The sequence below is a fragment of the Lathyrus oleraceus genome, chromosome 4, assembly GCF_024323335.1.
Source record: "Lathyrus oleraceus cultivar Zhongwan6 chromosome 4, CAAS_Psat_ZW6_1.0, whole genome shotgun sequence".
Classification (NCBI taxonomy): domain Eukaryota; kingdom Viridiplantae; phylum Streptophyta; class Magnoliopsida; order Fabales; family Fabaceae; genus Lathyrus; species Lathyrus oleraceus.
In genome coordinates, this window is record NC_066582.1 from 194,741,258 (window position 1) to 194,754,879 (window position 13,622).

The 13,622-nt window shown below is 36.4% G+C and overlaps 1 pseudogene; it reads left to right on the forward strand.

Moving 5' to 3' along the window:
• The first annotated feature begins 9,832 nt into the window (after positions 1-9,832).
• LOC127136638 (probable 6-phosphogluconolactonase 4, chloroplastic) lies at positions 9,833-11,023 on the forward strand (annotated as a pseudogene).
• The last annotated feature ends 2,599 nt before the right edge of the window (positions 11,024-13,622 follow it).

A 13,622-nucleotide genomic window follows, 5' to 3' on the forward strand; every position in this document is an offset into this window, starting at 1 on the left:
ATATACCTCGTGAAGAGAATCAAATGGGGATGCTTTGGATACTTTTTCTTATATGTATAAAGTATACCGTTGGAATGATGCACCCATTATCAAAATTATGTGCCTTGATAGGCCTGCTCACGTGTTTGCAGCAGAAGAAGTCATATATGATAAGCCTGGCTATCATGATATCAAGTGTTTCCTCCAAAGTCAGGAATAACCGCTTGGGGTATCCAACAAAGATAAGAAGACTTTGAGAAGACTGAATGGCAATTTCTTTCTGAATGAAGATGTGTTGTATAAGAGAAACTTTGACATGGTCTTGCTCAGATGCGTGGATAGACACAAAGCAGACATGTTAATGCAAGAAGTTCATGAAGGATCCTTTGGTACTCATGCCAGTGGACATGCAATGGCTAAAAAGACGTTAAGTGTGAGTTACTATTGGATGACAATGGAATCTGATCGTTGTAAATGTGTGAAGAAGTGCCATAAATGTCAGATGTATGCTGATAAGATTCATGTGCCTCCAACTCTTCTCAATATTATTTCATCCCCATGGCATTTCTCTATGTGAGAAATTGACATGATTGAACCCAAATCTTCGAACAAACATCGTTTTATTCCGGTGGCTATTGATTACTTCACCAAATGGGTTGAAGCAACATCTTATGATAATGTGACCAAGCAGGTTGTGGTCAGATTTATCAAGAATCAAATTATTTGCCGATATGGTGTTCCAAGTAAGATCATCACTGACAATGGGTTGAATTGAATAATAAGATGATGAAAGAGCTTTATGACAACTTCAAGATTCAATATCATAACTCTTATCCTTACAGACCTAAGATGAATGAGATTGTTGAAGCTGCAAATAATAATATTAAGAATATTATCCAGAATATGATTGTTACATATAAGGATTGGCATGAGATGATCCCTTTTTCTTTGCATAGATATCGTACATCCGTCCTCACTTCAACAAGGCCAACCCCTTTCTCTCTTGTGTATGGCATGGAAGCAGTGCTCCCCGTAGAGGTTGAGATCCCATCAATGCGAGTCTTGATGGAAGCCAAATTGTCTAAAGTTGAGTGGTGTCAAAGCAAATATGATCAATTGAATTTGATTGAAGATAAGAGGATAACAACTTTATGCCATGGCTAATTATATCAAAAAAGAATGAAGAAAGCATTTGACAAGAAGGTTCGACCCCGCGTATTCAGAGAAGGCAACCTCATGCTCAAAAATATCTTGTCTTTCAACACTGATTCTAGCGGCAAATGGACTCATAATTATGAAGGCCCATATGTTATTAAGAGAGCCTTCTCTAGGGGTGCAATGAATCTTACGACTATGGATGGTGAGGAGCTCCCTTGTCCTGTGAATGCTGATGCAATCAAGAAATACTTCGCCTAGAAAAATAAAAGAAAAACTCGCTAAGTTGAAAACTCGAAAGGGTCGCTTAGGAAAAAATGAGCGTCTCAGTGGATTGAAAACCAAAAAGGGCGGTCCAGAAAAAAATTAGAGACATAAACATAAAAAATCATCCCGATAGATTGGACCCACTACAACAAACAAGACCTTAGACAGCGCTTTTTTAGCCTTAGACAGCGCTTTAAAGCGCTGTCTAAACCTCCGCTGCTAAAGGTTTAGACAGCGCTTTTTTAAATCTTAAAAGCGCTGTCTAAGCCCCCCCCCCCCCCCCCCCTCTTAGACAGCGCTTTGGCCAAAAGCGCTTTATAAGACCCTCTTATTTTAAATTTTTTAGGTATACCTTAGACAGCGCTTTTGAAAAGCGCTGTCTAAGCCCCACCCCCTTAGACAGCGCTTTGGCCAAAAGCGCTTTCTAAGACCCTCCTATTTTAATTTTTTTAGGTATACCTTAGACAGCGCTTTTCAAAAAGCGCTGTCTAAGCCCCCCCTTAGACAGCGCTTTTGCCTAAAGCGCTTTCTAATCCCCCCCTTAGACAGCGCTTTTTACAAAAGCGCTGTCTAAGGTATACGAAAATTTTTGAAGCTTTTGTTTTAAACCACATTTTTTCCAGGTTTATAAACCAGAATTTCTACCTGTTTTCAACCAGATTTTGACAGACAATTATCACATTTTATATATGCCATTTTGGCCTTTTTTCTACCAATTTTTGGCTAACAAATATATATATATATATACCAATTCAAACCAATTTTGCCTTAAATGTATCAAAATATATACAAATTTATGTACACATTTACAAGTCATTACATATACTACAAATGTACACATTAATTACACAAATTTATGAACAAACATTGAGCTCTATCATGAATTGACACCACTCCTCTTTGATTTCGTCCACTTGATCCTTTGTATAAAATGCACACTTGAATTCCTCAAAGTACTACATAATAATATAACATATTTTGAATTAATTCCAACTATTTAATTATATGAGATATGTGTAAATATAAAAATAACTCATAAGTTAGAAATACATACATCGGTGGGAATCTTTAATCGGCCCAAAGCAAGAGTATCTCGCATAAACCTCAACATGAAATACCCGCAATCTATTTGATTACGTTGTTGAGGACACTACATATGAAAAAAAAATATGGATTATAAATCCTAAGTTTTATCAAGTGTCATCACTAATATAATAAAAAATGTGGTAATTAAAAATATACCGCCACTTTAATCCATGTAATGGAGTTGGCGCCCCTCCTTGAGGTTTGGATATCTCGTTGGGCCCGAAAAGCTTGTAGGACGCTAATAAAATAAAAATGAAGCAATTAGAACAATTCACATAAACTAAGAAATTTTTTGAACATTCTCACTTACGTGTCAATTAGGACCTTCATATCCGGGTATGTTGTCCAATCATTTCCTAACGAGTCAAGATAATACACAATTTCTCGGATAGGATTGATTGCGAGCAACAACCAATGTCCACTGTAATGATTAGGCAAATGTTAGATGGTAACTTGGAAAATAATTATAATAGATGAATTTAGAATGAAATGCTAACCCGGTATTAAACGGTATAAAAAACAACTTCTCCGCATCTTTATTGTCCATGAGGATCCGAAGAACGTACTCCGTCACGGTATCCGGTCTACTTAAGATTAAAACTAAGTTGACGGTCGCGGGTGCTAAGAATCCGAATGACACGTCCAAACCATTGGGGCGCATCAATTTGTCATACAAAAACCTAATATAAAAACATCATTAACACCTCTTTTGAAACATAAAGTAAACCGGATTAACATAAAGTAAACATCATTAACATAAGTTGTTTAATTAATAAAACAAAGTAGACCGGATTTACCTAATATATGTATTGACAACGTTGACGCCGATTTCTTCATGACTAAAAACTTGCATGAAGTCTTCATTACCAATCATTTGGTCGTAATCAAAGCCGAAAATCCCTACCTCCATATGTAGGGTCCGAACACCTCCGGTCGGTATATCGGTCATCTCTAGAAATGTCCTGAGGCACGACCTATACTTGGTGGTAGTTTTTTTCCTAGCTACGGTCTTCTTAGCACCAAAACTTTTTACCCGTGCGGAGGCGTTGCTAACCTCCTTTTTTTGTTGTGCGGAGGCATTGCTAACCTCATTTTCTTGAAGCTACATGTCATATAAATAGTTAGATCAAATTAAGAATGTAACAACTTCCATGAATATATGTCATATAATTGTATATTACCTCTTTTCTTGAAACCGTGGACTCGGTATGCCGTGGAATCGCATTATCTTTTGATTTGGATTTTGTGGGAGTCTATTTAACATAACCAAGGAAAATATGTAAGTAAAATTTTAAGCATAAATTTTAAACTTTGAATATACACATTAAAGTTAACATAAGTTTTAAGCATACCTCATATCCTACGCATATGAGGTTTGTCGGCCATGCAACAAACGAACCTACTGCTTCGTGCACCGTTGTTGCATCCGAATCATCGCTAGGATATGGTAATGCTGCATTCGGCTCAACTGCAATATCAACTGATACCTTCAAACATCCAGCAGGGAGCTCTCTAGTGTGGAGTAATACTCCGCTAACGTTATGCACTTTTCCCTTGCCAACCATCCGATAGTATGGTGACGACAAATACAGCTGACAATGGGAAATGCCCTAAAACCAATAATAACAAGAAATCGTTAATGTGTATATATGTCAAATACATAATTTAAGCAAATAGTTCAATTTAAGACAATTATATGTAATTACCTCTGGAATGTTCGGCTGAAAGGTACAGTTGATACTGTCTTTGTCCGAAGCATCTCTGTATACTGTTGATGCGCTAGCCTCTCTTTCTCTCCTCAATGCATCAAGCTCAGCTTGCATGGCTTCCAATCTTGCATGAAGCTCCCGATTACTAGGAGCCTTTCCTTTTTTAATACTCAGGGAGGTCGGAGTGACTCCAAATCCCTTACCCCTCACCCGACCATAATACTCAGGGACATCTAATGCCCGACTAAGTATGCCCTTAGTATCATCGGGAGATAAAGACTGAGATAGCTCCTCCTGAAAAATCAGATGAATACCGTATACTTGTCAAATATTTGTGTATAAAAATGTTATTCAATTAATGAAAAAATGTTATACTTACACATTTCTGGTATACGTGTAAAACTTCTTCTTGAGGAACTCCAGATTTGCCCACACGGGCTTCCTTCCACAAAACATGTGCAGGAAGAGATGTTTCTGAACTTTCCTCCTTCTGCAGCTACACATTAAGTCATACAATTTGATCAGATAAAACTAATATATGATGAACAAATTTGTTATTGCAATTTATAAATACTTACCATGGATTGTTCTAAGCGTCCATATCCGACACGTCCTTTTCGGTACGGATATGCGGGACTTGATGCTCTTTCCCGATTTGTAGCACTTATTCTTTGAAAAACCGGGTCTTGTCTTTTGGATTTGAAAGCTTCCCATTCTTCAGCCGATATCAAACTTTCATATTTTTTAGGAAGCTCCGCATCCACAAAATTACCATCCGCATCCTTAAGGAACTTGGATGATAAAAATGTCCGAAATCCTCTTAGAAGCTTTCCGGCCAATTTCATACAAAAACCTCTTCTTTCTTCTTCGATGTTAAAACATCGCTAAGAAAAACATACAGATTGATAGTTAGTATCGGTAATTGAAAAAACATAATTGATACCGTATAATTAAGGGCCAAATGATTGTACCTTTATCTCACTCCAAATTTTTTCTTTGGACTCATTCAGCTCTTTGTTTCTCCAATCATCACATGTAATGGGAATTTCATTCCTTACTAGTGCACCGATAAAACTAGTTAAGGTATGCCCATTAGGTTCTATAAGCTGTCCCTGGTTATTCCAATAGACATCTAGTATGATGCCTCGAGATCTTCCTTGGACCACCCTTCTCATTACTGTGATGCCTCTTCGAATTTCTTCTTCCGCGGATACTTTTTTACTAACTTCCTCATGTTGGTCATCAGCCATGTCTAACCTGTAATAAACCAAGGAAACCATCAAATATCAAATATAACTTATAATCAAAGCAATTGAAAACAAAAAAAATAAAGAAATCATGCATTATCAGATATAACTTATAATCAAAGCAATTGAAAACAAAAATATAACGAAATCATGCATTATCAGATATAACTTATAATCAAAGCAATTGAAAACAAAAAAATAAAGAAATCATGCATTATCAGATATAACTTATAATCAAAGCAATTGAAAACAAAAATATAATGAAATCCTGCATTATCACATATAACTTATAATCAAAACAATTGAAAAAAATAAATAAAGAAACCATGGATAATTTACCTAAGTCACTAACATCTCTTTCTTTTCTTTGTTGGAATATTAATCACTTGTTTCTTAGCAATGCGTACGGATGAATTGATCCAAATTCCCTCATTATGATCGTTTCTTATATATGACTCATCCGGTATAAGATCCTCAACTTCATCATTTCTATTCAACTCATTCCGTCTAATGCATGACTCATTCTCAACATCAATATCACATTGATCGACACCGCTATCATCAGTCACTTTGTTAGAGAAAAGCACTATAGACCATTTTGTACTCTTCGGGTCATTCACATAGAGCACTTGTTTAGCTTGAGATGCTAGAATAAAAGGTTCATCTTTGTACCCCACCCTAGTAAGATCAACTTGCAAAAATCCAGACTTATCCATTCGTATGCCACTACTATTCACCCACTTGCAACCAAAGATGGGAATCTGAAACTTCTCGTAATCAAACACCCAAATGTGCTCAATAACTCCAAAATATGACAAATTTGCATATTTGGGGTTTAAGTCCTTCATACTTGATATATGCATTGCTTCAGCTAGCACGGTGACACCACTATTTTGCATAGTACTCTTATCATCTTGTTCTTTGGTATAAAATGTGTATCCATTAATTGAATATGCGCTATGAGAAAACACATTTAAACTTGGACCATATGCCAAACATCTCAACCTTTCTGTTACCGAAGAAGGATCTGAAGAGCGCTTCAAATAAATATGATCCTTCAACCATTGTATGAAACTTTGATTGTGCTCTATAACTATCCAATTTTCATTTCTGTTCGGATTTAACCTTCGGAGTACATCCTTGTGCATTTCAACATATGGCTCAACCTCATTATTATTGTGCAGAACATACAAATGAACTTGATCCCGTTCATCCCTTGATATTGTCACAATTTTATTCCCAATTAATTTTTTACCTTCCATTTTGTCGAAAATCTGAGCTCTGGGGAGTCCAATCGATTGAACGTTAGACAAATATTCAGTACAAAACTCAACAGCTTCTTCAACAATGTATCGTTCAACAATACAACCCTCTGGTCGACTTCGGGATTTCACGTACCCTTTTAATATTTTCATATACCGTTCAGCAGGGTACATCCATCTCATATAAGCTGGTCCACACAATTGTGTCTCTTTCACAAGATGAACAACTAAATGAACCATTATGTCAAAAAAAGACGGAGGAAAATACATTTCAAGCTCACACAAGGTAATTACAATCTCTTTTTGTAGTGTTGGTAAGATCTCGGGATCGATCACCTTACTACAAATTGACCTAAAGAAAAAACACAATTTAGTTATGGCACTTCTTACTTTTTCTGGCAAAATAGAACGTATACCTATCGGTAGAAAATGTTCCATTATAACATGGCAATCATGTGTCTTCAAATTCTTCAACTTGAGGTCTTTCATAGAAACAAGTCTTCTGATATCAGATGAGTATCCTTCTGGAACCTTAACTTCACTCAGAGACTTACACAATTTTTTTTTCTCCTTTCTAGATAAAGTAAAAGCAGCAGGTGGTAGATATGTTCGTCTTCCTTTCTTCACGGGTGCTAATTCAGTTCTCATTCCCATTTTTAACATGTCCTCCCTTGCTTTAAGGCCATCCTTAGACTTGCCTTTTATATTGAGTAATGTACCGATAACACTTTCAAATACGTTTTTTTCAATATGCATAACATCGAGAAAATGTCTCACGTACAAAGACTTCCAATATGGCAATTCAAAAAATATCGACCTTTTCTTCCACCCACCTTTCACAATCTTATGTGCAAAAGGCTTGCCAAACTCAGTACGCACATCTTTCACCTTTTCAAAAACTTGTTCACCTGACAATGCGGGTGGAGCTCTACGATGTTCGGTGTCTCCATTGAATGCTTTTCTCCACCCACGGTAGTGATGTTTAGAATGTAAGAATCTACGATGACCGAGAAACACATTCTTCTGGCAAAGTTCCAATCGAATCGTATCGGTTCCGTCTTCACAAACAGGACACGCACGTTGACCTTTAATGCTATACCCAGATAGATTCCCGTATGCTGGAAAATCATTAATTGTGCCAAACAACATCGCCCTCAAATTGAAACTTTCTTTCCTATATCCATCATAAACCTCCACACCGTTCTCCCACAAAATCTTTAAATCTTCGATCAGAGGTGTCAAGTATACGTCTATGTCATTCCCTGGTTGTTTAGGCCCAGAGATTAACATAGATAACATCATGTACTTACGCTTCATACATAGCCACGGAGGTAGGTTATAAATCATAAGAATCACGGGCCATGTGGTATGTGAGATACTTTGAAGACCATGTGGGTTCATTCCATCAGTAGATAATGCCAATCGAAGGTTTCTTGCTTCTGATCCAAACTCAGGATAATCATTATCAATCTTCGACCACTGTGGTGAATCAGCCGGATGCCGATACTTTCCATCAATAATTCTTTCATCTGCATGCCAAGTAAGATGTCTTGCATCGGTTTCACTACGAAACATGCGCCTAAATCTCGGAATTATCGGAAAATACCATAAGACTTTTGCGGGAGATAATCTTTTCTTATATCGAGACAAACCGCATTTAGGGCACTCAGTTAACATTGCATATTCGTTACGAAACAAAATGCAATCGTTAGGACAAGCATGTATCTTATCATAGCTCATGCCAATAGAGCACAACATTTTTTTTGCCTCATAGGTTCGATTAGGAAGAACATTATCATCCGATAGCATTTCTCTCATAAGGGCCAACAACTCTGTGAAACTTTTATCCGACCATCCATTGCCCGCCTTTAAGTTGTATAACTTTAATACCGCAGAAGGTCTTGAGAATTTAGTGCAACCTTTGTACAACGGTTTCTCTGCATCGCTTACCATCCTCTCAAACATTTCAGGACAATCATGAAGATCTTCTTCCAGTGCTTATACAATCTCTTCAACTCGATCACAATCGTATGTTTCCGTGTCTTTGTCGTATGAAGCATAGGTCGTATTACTTTTTCCACTCGATTCAACATTCTCGTTAATTTTCTCACCATGAAATATCCAACACTGATAACTTTGATCAATTCCATGCCTCAGCAAATGCGATTTCAATCCATGTGCGTCAACCTTACCAATATAACAACAACGCAAGCAAGGACAATGCATTCGTCTGGGGTTTTCAGCGTGTTGAACAGCATACTTAACGAATTCCGCAACCCCACTCTCGTACTCTTTGGTCATTCGATCGGCACAGATCCATGTTTTATCCATGGTTTTCCTACTTATTAAAGTAAACAATTAATCCAGACGAAAATACATAACTAAGGTAGTATCTTTGAATATCCTAACAATTATAAAGTTCAATTCATTTTAAACTTCAAAAACCTATACATAACCAATGTTAATATAAACTTCAATAACGTATCCGATACGCCAATATACCAACTTTAATTACCTCATCACTTTCATTTTTTATATTACAAGAATCAAACTTTTTCTATTACAATATACCTATAACTATACCTATAACACGTTAATTTTTCTATAACAATGTACCTTATGAACTCAGTTTTTACAAACTCAGTTTTCTAATCAAACATAACAACAACAATGTACCTTATTGTTTTCCTTACAAACATCAACATTTTTCTATTGTCAACTTCTAAACTCAGTTTTTATGAATCAAAACAACTTCAACAAGAATAATACACTAAACTCAGTCAACAAGATTATGCACATTCTCAACATTAGTAAACTACCGCAAGATTATAAACATTCTCAACAAGATTATAAACATTCTCAACATTCTCAACAAGATTATATAGTTGAAACGAAGAAATGAAGAAATATTGAAGAACATACCGCAAGAAATGAAGAACAGTAGAAACGAAAAACGAAGTCAACACCCAAATGTCGAGACACGTACGATTCTTCAAACACGTTCAATGATTGAAACCGAAAAATGGAAGTGTATTCGTGTTCGCTGTTATTCATAAGTGATTCATTAACATTTACATTTCAATTTGAATTTACAACTAATAGTTTCATTTCTAACTAACTTCTTAATTTCAATCTACATTTGTCTAATTCATGCACTCTCCAAAGTAGTTTATTTTGTGCACAAAAACCAAATCCACTATCACTAAGGACATCAATTTTACCAACACAAGTTGGGAACAAAATTGTTTATCATCCTCTAAGGAAGAATAATAAAGTGTTTTCACCCAATAGATGTGTGGGGAAAATAGAGGCATCACTTAAGTGGGAAAAGGGTTATAAGAATGTTGAGGTTTTCAGTAAGGAACATCTTGCTGTGTCCTTGGCTTATGATGTTGCTCAACTTTCTACCAAGTTTACCAAAGAAAGAGGTGCTTTCACGGTTGCTTTGTCTGGTGGATCTTTGATCAAGTACCTTAGGTGAGTATTATCAATGTAAAATTTGTCTCTCTAATCTTGAATATAAGCAAATTAAATCGAGCAATTTAGGAACATTAAGCGCTTTGTCAAAAAAAATTGTATGTTTCGATTTCAGGAAATTGGTTGATTCGCCATATGCTGAAACCATAGATTGGTCAAAATGGCATGTTTTCTGGGTTGACGAGAGGGTTGTCCCAAAGGATAACTTAGAAAGTAATTATAAGCTTGCCAATGATGGATTTCTCTCCAAGGTAGTTAATTCATGTGCTTTGTTTATTACAATATCATAGGTGCTAAGTTTAATGATGTCTCTTATTCTAATCACATTCTTCTATTAGGTGCCAATTCCCCCTCTCAATGTTTATTCTATTGATGATTCCCTACCACCTGATGGAGCAGCAGATGTTTATGAGACAACCCTTAGACGCTTGGTTACTAGCAATGTGATAGCCACATCAACCAATGGGTTACCAAAATTTGATCTCATGCTTCTGGGTATGGGTCCGGATGGACATGTTGCATCTTTATTCCCGGGTCATCCTCTTCTCAATGAGGATCAGAAATGGATTTCTTTCCTCAATGACTCACCAAAACAACCACCACAGAGAGAATCACTTTCACATTTCCAGTGATCAATGCTTCTTCCAATGTAGCAATGGTGGTTACCATAAAATTCACAACAAGTTCAAAAGATGGAAGAAGAGGAAGAGCATTAGAGCAGAACGTACCGTATTCAAGTGATCTCCTTGCGCTGCGACCTTCGATTCAACGTTCGCAAGAGCAAACCCCCACTTCGAAGGATCTCCTTGCGCTGCAACCTTCGATTCAACGTTTGGCTTGATTGGAGCTTAGGGTTAGGTTTCAAGAGGAATTTATGGCGTTTTGTGGTTTAGCTAGAGAAGAGGAACTGATAGGGTTTCAACGTTCGCAGGAGGGAAAACAAAAGAACAGAGAACGAAAATTGAAATGGAGTCTGAAATTTTATTTTAATTAGACCTTAGACAGCGCTTTTGTGGAAAGCGCTTTCTAAGGTATGCCTTAGACAGCGCTTTCCAAAAGCGCTTTCTAAACCCCCCCTTAGACAGCGCTTTTGGTTTTAATTTTTTTTTTTAATTTAAAGACTTTAGACAACGCTTTATCAAAAGCGCTGACTAAGGTCTATATTTAAAAGCGCTTTCTAAAAGCGCTGTCTAAGGGGGGGTCTTAGACAGCGCTTTTAGAAAGCGTTGTCTAAGACCCCCCCTTAGACAGCGCTTTCATTATTTTTTTGGAACATTTTCCGTGTTTTATTTTAATTTTAACCTTAGACAGCACTTTCTTTTAAAAGCGCTGTCTAAGATGCGCTGTTAAAAGTCATTTTTGGCGTAGTGACCCGAAAGGGAAATCTAGGAAAAAGTTAGGGATTATGGCAAGTAACTGCATCAGACCAGACTTGATCATTTGAAGCAACAAAACCTATCAAAGTTTCTCATCCAGTCATCCTCAACTAAAGTTCTAAGCATAGCAGAATTCAAAGTTGTTAGAGAGAATCGTGGTCATTGTATTTCAATGTAGCCCTTTCCATGTACTTACCATTTTGTAGCGGGGTTTTTGTTACCTTTAGGTTTATTGACTAAACCAAAAATCAACATATAATTCGATTCGCCACCGCACTTTTATTTATCCAAAGGAAAGGCTAAAAAGCGAACAAAAGGCAAGTAAGAAGTTTTATCAAATAAAAAACTAATTAAAATGTCAGAGATCTAGGTAAGGGGGTTGGTTATGAAATGGGAAGGTTTTACGCATCCAAAACATCCTTAGTACTCTAAGGGAACCTCTTTTTGCAAACATGTGTTGTAGGTTGGTATTTGTGAAAATATGTGCAAAAGATTGGGTGGATGAGAAAAGAATAGATTATATTTACAATTTTATTGTTTGAATGGATGAACCCATTGCCTACGTACCATCACAAAGGTAGGATCAAAACCTCGTAGTTCAGGGTAAAAATCATAAAGATTGGTGAATTGATTTGATCAAAAGCCTTAAGGTCTTTTGTTATCAAAGGGAGAAAACTCAACCTAAACCAACAATCCACCATGTGAGGAAGGCTTCAACATACTAGTGAGGGGTTAACCCTATAATAAGTATGGAAGACTTATAATTCAATCACTAAGGATGAGGTGAGATTTACATCCACCACTATGATAACTCAAACCTATGACTAATGTTTTTGAAAAGTTTTAAGCAAAGGTGGCCATTGGAACCACAAAATCAAATTGAAGTGAGTTATATTTACAAGTTAGATTTATTTACAAAATAAAGTCAAAGTTGGATTAAGATTTATTCACAATGAGTATTGATGAAAAGATTTTGAAAAGTCAAAGGCATAAGGCCTAGGTTTCTAATTTGAAAGCAATGTCAAAGTTTGCAAGAAAATATTTTGGCTTGGGTTAGAGTGGAGAGAAGAAGAGAAGGGCTAGTCCTAAAGCATACAAAGATAAGAGAGAAGATAAAATCCTTGGAGTTCCTTTTCTTGAAATCATAGAGATGATTCAAGATGCTCCTTTCCTTTGGACTTAACACACAATCAAGCAATCAAACAATTTAGATTCAAGCTCCTAGGATCTCCATTTAGCTTGTCTCTCTTAACTTGGCTATTCATGACAATGGTCCTCTTTACTATCTCAAGATGGAATCCCTATCACACAAGAGCAAACATCAAAAAGTTCACAACACAATAAGAGGAATGGACAAAGAATGAGTTTTGGAAAGGAAGTCCTTTGAAGTCAACTTTGAAATTTAGCATTCTAAAGGCATGAGGCCTAGTTGCTCTTCCACAAATTTAGCATTCTAAAGGCATGAGGCCTAGTTGCTCTTGAACTCCTTTAAGCATGGGTATATCCTAATTCTAAGTCCTTTCTCCTTTTTGCATTAGGTCCACACAAAACAAAGGCAAAACCAACACAAAACAACAATATATTTATATACAATAATGAGCTCAAATGAGCAAAAGGAAAATGACATAAACATAAAATATATGCTCAAGTGAGCAAAATGAAAAGCAATATGAATAAATGGGCAAGAAATAAATGACATTAAAGTAAATTGCAAGAAATTAAATGCTCAAATTAAAGTTAGTAATTAGTGAAGTTATGTTAGTTTGTCATAAGACAATGTAGCACTATGTTAAGCAATCGTAAGTGGACTAATGTAGTAGTCACACCTATCTGAGGCTGGTCAATAAAACTATAGGCAAATAAACACAAGTTAGAGATCATGACTAGTAAGCCACACTCCATAAACTTGCCATGCCAAAACAAAAGGGGAAGGGCCTTGTATGGACTTTAGGTTTTTTGCTTGACCAAGAAGCAACCTATCTTGGACACAAAACAACTCACTTGATCTTGGATCAAGTTGAGTTTGGTTTGGATCAAAGAAGGTTAAACCTCTCATTTGTCAAG